This window comes from Aegilops tauschii, chromosome 5 (genome assembly GCF_002575655.3).
Source record: "Aegilops tauschii subsp. strangulata cultivar AL8/78 chromosome 5, Aet v6.0, whole genome shotgun sequence".
Taxonomy (NCBI): domain Eukaryota; kingdom Viridiplantae; phylum Streptophyta; class Magnoliopsida; order Poales; family Poaceae; genus Aegilops; species Aegilops tauschii.
This window is the reverse complement of record NC_053039.3, coordinates 108,521,904-108,529,191: the sequence shown is the minus strand read 5'-3', so window position 1 is coordinate 108,529,191 and position 7,288 is coordinate 108,521,904. Positions and strand designations below refer to the sequence as shown.

At 42.6% G+C, this 7,288-nt stretch overlaps 1 long non-coding RNA gene across 1 annotated transcript; it reads left to right on the top strand.

Moving 5' to 3' along the window:
* The first annotated feature begins 3,851 nt into the window (after positions 1 to 3,851).
* On the top strand, positions 3,852 to 5,604 carry LOC120963874 (uncharacterized). Its single transcript, XR_005755574.3, has 3 exons — positions 3,852 to 3,999; positions 4,178 to 4,313; positions 5,164 to 5,604. It is a non-coding gene; the product is annotated as an uncharacterized lncRNA (long non-coding RNA).
* The last annotated feature ends 1,684 nt before the right edge of the window (positions 5,605 to 7,288 follow it).

Below are 7,288 nucleotides of genomic sequence, written 5' to 3'. Positions count from 1 at the left end.
TAGGTGACTATTGACTTGCAAGATAGGATCAAGAACTCACATATATTCATGAAAACATAATAGGTTCAGATCTGAAATCATGGCACTCGGGCCCTAGTGACAAGCATTAAGCATAGCAAAGTCATAGCAACATCAACTCAGAACATAATGGATACTAGGGATCAAACCCTAACAAAACTAACTCGATTACATGATAAATCTCATCCAACTCATCACTGTCCAGCAAGCCTACGATGGAATTACTCACGCACGGCGGTGAGCATAATGAAATTGGTGATTGAGGATGGTTGATGATGACGACGGTGACGGATTCCTCTCTCCGGAGCCCTGAATGGACTCCAGATCAGCCCTCCGGAGAGAGATTAGGGCTTGGCGGTGGCTCCGTATCGTAAAACGCGATGAATCCTTCTCTCTGATTTTTTTCTCCCCGAACGTGAATATATAGAGTTGGACTTGAGCTCGGTGGAGCTCAAGGGGGCCCACGAGGCAGGGGGCGCGCCCCCCACCCTCGTGGACAGGGTGTGGGGCCCCTGGCCTTGATTCTTTCGCCAGATTTTTTATTATTTCCAAAAATAATCTCCGTGAAGTTTCAGGTCATTCCGAGAACTTTTATTTCTGCACAAAAATAACACCATGGCAATTCTGCTGAAAACAGCGTCAGTCTGGGTTAGTTCCATTCAAATCATGCAAGTTAGAGTCCAAAACAAGGGCAAAAGTGTTTGGAAAAGTAGATACGACGGAGACGTATCAACTCCCCAAGCTTAAACCTTTGCTTGTCCTCAAGCAATTCAGTTGATAAACTGAAAGTGATAAAGAAAAACTTTTACAAACTCTGTTTGCTCTTGTTGTTGTAAATATGTAAAGCCAACATTCAAGTTTTCAGCAAAGATTATGACTAACCATATTCACAATAACACTTAGGTCTCATGTTTACTCATATCAATGGCATAATCAACTAGCGAGCAATAATAATAAATCTTGGATGACAACACTTTCTCAAAACAATCATAATATGATATAACAAGATGGTATCTCGCTAGCCCTTTCTGAGACCGTAAAACATAAATGCAGAGCACCCTTAAAGATCAAGGACTGACTAAACATTATAATTCATGTTAAAAGAGATCCAGTCATAGTCATACTCAATATAAATTAATAGTAATGGATGCAAATGACAGCAGTGCTCTCCAGCTGGTGCTTTTTAATAAGAGGATGATGACTCAACATAAAAGTAAATAGATAGGCCCTTCGCAGAGGGAAGCAGGGATTTGTAGAGGTGCCAGAGCTCGATTTTAAAATAGAGATAAATAATATTTTGAGTGGTATACTTTCATTGTCAACATAACAACCGAGGGATCTCGATATCTTCCATGCTACACACATTATAGGCGGTTCCCAAGCAGAATGGTAAAGTTTATACTCCCCCACCACCAACAAGCATCAATCCATGGCTTGCTCGAAACAACGAGTGCCTCCAACTAGCAATAGCCCTGGGGGAGTTTTGTTTGCAATTATTTCGATTTGATTTGCTTAGAGCATGGGACTGGGCATCCCGGTGACCAGCCATTTTCTCGTGAGTGAGGAGCGGAGTCCACTCCTCTTGAGAATAACCCGCCTAGCATGGAAGATACAGACAGCCCTAGTTGATACATGAGCTATTTGAGCATACAAAACAGAATTTTATTTGAAGGTTTAGAGTTTGGCACATACAAATTTACTTGGAACGGCAGGTAGATACCGCATATAGGAAGGTATAGTGGACTCATATGGAATAACTTTGGGGTTTAAGGGATTGGATGCACAAGCAGTATTCCCTCTTAGTACAAGTGAAGGCTAGAAAAAGACTGGGAAGCGACCAACTAGAGAGCGACAACAGTCATGAACATGCATTAAAATTAAGGAACATTGAGTGCAAGCATGAGTAGGATATAATCCACCATGAACATAAATATCATGGAGGCTATGTTGATTTTGTTTCAACTATATGTGTGAACATGTGCCAAGTCGAGTCACTCGAATCATTCAAAGGAGGATACCACCCTAATATACCACATCACAATCATTTAAAACAATACAGAGGCTAGCCAGCTCGCTTGGAGAATGCTCCCTCGATCAGTTCCTTCGCTGGTCGTTGGATCTGGCCATCTAGAGTGTCTTAGCCATGGGATCTTTACCTGCTGTTAAACCCGATTTCACCTCGCGGTCATTTTTGCTGTCCAATGACTGGTGGGCTCAAGCCGCGTGTTTATTGGCTGGGTTGATCGATCTCGGGTGGAAAAGGCTTTCGCCCAATCCCCACGCGCGCTCCGCTCCAAATCCTGGTCGCGGGGTTGCTGCGCCAGAGCCCACACCCGCACCAACCCTAGCCGCCACACCTCTCCTTCCTCCCTCGCTCGACAACGCCGCACCCCCTCCCTCCTTGCTGCTCGCCCAGATAGCCGCCGGCCGCCACATCCCTTCTCCCCCTTCCTCCTTCTTCCTCCTTCCCGCTGGCGCCGACGAGGGGGCCTCCCGCATGGACGGTCGGGTCTTCAAACCGGGGGTAGAGGAGCAGGGGAGGGCCAAGAAGCCGACAGTGGGGGTGGAGCAGCCAGGAGGGCCAAGAAGCCCGCGGTGGGGGTGGAGCAGCCAGGAGGGCCAAGAAGCCCACAGTGGGTGTGGAGCAGCCAGGAGGGCCAAGAAGCCGGCGGTGGGGGTAGAGGAGCAGGGGAGGGCCAAGAAAGCTGGCCGGGAGCACACCACCGTAGGCGTCAAGGGAGCCGTGGACAAGCCGCCAGGAGGAGAAAGGTCCCAGTTTGAGGAGGAGACTACGGCACAGGTGTGTTTCTTCCTATTTTTCTTCCCCCTTTCCTCATCTTTCCATGACGACCTACAAATTTTTTCAGGTGGTGTTTTGAAATCTAGATTGATTTGGTACTATATGTGGTGTGGTGTGCCCTTGCCAGGAATATCTAATGTGTGTCATGACACAATCAATTGTAGAGGTAAAGATTACTCTGTCCTGGTTCAAAGAGCATTTAGATTTCATAAATTGATTGCTTATATCATTGTGAGAAGCTAGGAAGCATGATGCTCGATTAGTGGACTGCCGCTTGAGAAGAAGCTTGTCATATGTCTCTTCGAGCCGCGGCAGCTAGGGGCCTTCGAAGAACACGGGGTTTGACATAGCCATTGAGGAAGTGCAGGGTAATACTCTTATATGCGGTATGGTAATTCTACGTGTGATGATGTTGCTCTGTGTTTTGGTATGATAAATCTTCAAAAAATAATACTGAAACATGTATCTACAGCCTGTGGATGATCTATAAGCCAACCAAGGTGGCACTGCTTCAATGGATGTGAATGATAAATCAATTTTAAGTGCAGCTCACTAGAAAGTGATTGATCTTACATGTATTTTTTTCTTTTACTGTACGCAAGAAGCAGCAGTGTTAGTAGACAAGAGGTGGTGTTAGTCAGGTTATTTGTGATCTATGAGAAGCCTCTCTTATACTACTGAGCTTTTTAACTCCACCCAACCAAATGTTCAAATCACGTTTCATTTTAATTTGAAAAGTGCTTATGGGATTGGGACCTGGGAGATGATCATGTTGCAGATCATCTCAAATCTTGATAGTTAGAAATCAATATTTAAGACCATGCATGCAATATTTTTTCAAAGCGTTCTATTGTAGATCTTCACCAAGTTGCATTTTTTTGCAGATACAAACCAGATGTAAACAAAGAGGATATGGATTCAGTACGGCCACGAGTGAAGGAATGATGTTCCAATTTGGTACTTTAGTTTATCATTTTCATTTAGTATGTATTAGCTTAAGAAACAACATTTGTGGGACAACTAATGCTTGAACATGGATTTTTTTTCAGGATCTTGGAGAATGTTTTCTCACTGTGGTTCAGGTTAAACTATTGTTCTACTGTTCCTGCTCAGCCTCCTAATGTTCTATGTCTTGATGCGCCTTCTTCCAGCTTCTCTATTGGTTTTCTCTTCACACTGATGTAAGTACATGTTCCTCCCTTCCTCCAAATCTTCCCCGGCCATGGTCGTTTGCATCTGGTCATAGTTGTTTGCATGTTTCACTTTTGTTGGTACTTCATGCGTCGGCCTCAGTGCTCTAAGCAGACCAACATTTCTCATTTTGGCGATTGTATTATTGGGGCTTTGCTACATGTGTAGGTTTGAATTGATGGCTAGAAATACAGAGTGCCATTTTGTCTTATGGAGTGATAATTAAGAAGACATACATAGCTGCAAAGGGATTGCTCAAATGAAACAAGTTGCTAATTTTGTATCTTTGACACTCATGGAAAAGGTGCATGCCAATCCTAATTATAACCGTATCGCATCTATGTGGAACTGCATTAGACGAATGGTGTTATCAGGATGATAGATTTCAGTCACAGAACTGAACTGTTCCTTTTCTCGGTGTATATGTGTCATATGCAGAATTCAGATAAAAAATTGGACACTACAATTCATATATTTACTATTTAGAATCGAGATATCCAATCATGTTAGGATATGATATGGTCTTCTTCCAGGGGCTCTAAGTATTATGAATGTGCATATCCTGATACATGTAATTATAAGGTGGTTACAAGCTAGCTGGACATGTGTGGCAAAATGCTTGCATTTCAGTTTATGTAGGAAGAGGAGCATCAATACCTACTTCTCCTGCCATGTATATGTAACGTCTTTGTTCCAAGCAATTAGTATATGGTATTAGAGATTCTTATATTCATATATTTGTTTGAAACTTGGTGGATTCCTACCATCTCTATATAATTACAACAAAACCAATAGGTCAGAGTGATGTGTCTCTTAGTGCCATCGATTGGGTATAGATGAAGCCTGTCATCCCACAGGCTCATTGTTTCTGCCTCAAACCAATCCTGCCTCCTTTTAAATTATTGATACATGTGTTGCTTCATTCATTTATTTTGAGATCACATATTAAACTGGTTTGAGGTAATTTGTTTTTTGTTTTTTGTTCTTTGAGATCACATATTAAACTGATAACACCATCCCTTGGCCTCCTTGGTCGTATCAAAAATTGTACCTGAACGGTAACAAATTTCAGGCGACTGTTGTACCTGAACGGGTGTGGTACCAAATAGTGGTACCGTGTTCTGAGATTTGTTTTTGTGTGTTGCTATTCGCAGGAAAATTCCTAGGGATTTGATTGATGGAGGCATCGCTATTTGGCGCTGGATTATTGATGTCTACTACACAACCTTCTTCTTGTAGACGTTGTTGGGCCTCCAAGTGCAGAGGTTTGTAGGACAGTAGCAAATTTCCCTCAAGTGGATGACCTAAGGTTTATCAATCCGTGGGAGGCGTAGGATGAAGATGGTCTCTCTCAAGCAACCCTGCAACCAAATAACAAAAAGTCTCTTGTGTCCCCAACACACCCAATACAATGGTAAATTGTATAGGTGCACTAGTTCGGCGAAGAGATGGTGATACAATTGCAATATGGATGGTAGATATAGGTTTTTGTAATCTGAAAATATAAAAACAGCAAGGTAGCAAGTGATAAAAGTGAGCGTAAACGGTATTGCAATGCGTTGAAACAAGGCCTAGGGTTCATACTTTCACTAGTGCAAGTTCTCTCAACAATAATAACATAATTGGATCATATAAATATCCCTCAACATGCAACAAAGAGTCACTCCAAAGTCACTAATAGAGGAGAACAAACGAAGAGATTATGGTAGGGTACGAAACCACCTCAAAGTTAGCCTTTCTGATCGATCTATTCAAGAGTCCGTAGTAAAATAACATGAAGCTATTCTTTCCGTTCGATCTATCATAGAGTTCGTACAAGAATAACACCTTAAGACACAAATCAACCAAAACCCTAATGTCACCTAGATACTCCAATGTCACCACAAGTATCCATGGGTATGATTATACGATATGCATCACACAATCTCAGATTCATCTATTCAAACAACACAAAGAACTTCAAAGAGTGCCCTAAAGTTTCTACCAGAGAGTCAAGACGAAAACGTGTGCCAACCCCTATGCATAAGTTCATTGAACCCGCAAGTTGATCACCAAAACATACATCAAGTTGATGATGTGAATATCCCATTGTCACCACAGATAAGCACATGCAAGACATACATCAAGTGTTCTCAAATCATTAAAGGCTCAATCCGATAAGATAACTTCAATGGGAAAACTCAATCCATTACAAGAGAGTAGAGGGGGAGAAACATCATAAGATCCAACTATAATAGCAAAGCTTGTGATACATCAAGATCGTATCACCTCAAGAACACGAGAGAGAGAGAGAGAGCGAGAGAGAGAGAGATCAAACACATAGCTACTGGTACATACCCTCATCCCCGAGGGTGAACTACTCCCTCCTCGTCATGGAGAGCGCCGGGATGATGAAGATGGCCACCGGTGAGGGATTCCCCCTCCGGCAGGGTGCCGGAACAGGGTCCCGATTGGTTTTTGGTGGCTACAGAGGCTTGTGGCGGCGGAACTCCCGATCTCTTCTGTTTCTCGATCATTTTAGGGTATATGGGTATATATAGGTGAAAGAAGTACGTCAGGGGAGCCATGAGGGGCCCACGAGGGTGGAGGGCGCGCCCAGGGGGGTGGGCGCGCCCCCCTGCCTCGTGCCTCCCTCATTGCTTCCTTGACGTGGACTCCAAGTCTCCCGGGTTGCTTTCCTTCCAAAAATAACTTCTCCAGAAGATTTCATTCCGTTTCGACTCCGTTTGATATTCCTTTTCTTCGAAACACTGAAACAAGGGAAAAAACAGGAACTGGCACTGGGCTCTGGGTCAATAGGTTAGTCCCAAAAATAATATAAAAGTGCATAGTAAAGCCCATAATCATCCAAAACAGATAATATAATAGCATGGAACAATAAAAAATTATAGATACGTTGGAGACGTATCAGCATCCCCAAGCTTAATTCCTGCTCGTCCTCGAGTAGGTAAATGATAAAAACAATTTTTTTGATGTGGAATGCTACTTGGCATAATTTCAATGTAATCTTCTTTATTGTGTCATGAATGTTCAGATCCACAAGATTCAAGATAAAAGTTTAATATTGACGTGAAAACAATAATACTTCAAGCATACTAACAAAGCAATCATGTCTTCTCAAAATAACATGGCCAAAGTAAGCTATCCCTACAAAATCATATAGTCTGGCTATGCTCTATCTTCATCACACAAAATATTTAAATCATGCACAACCCCGATGACAAGCCAAGCAATTGTTACATACTTTTGATGTTCTCAAACTTTTTCAATCTTCACGCA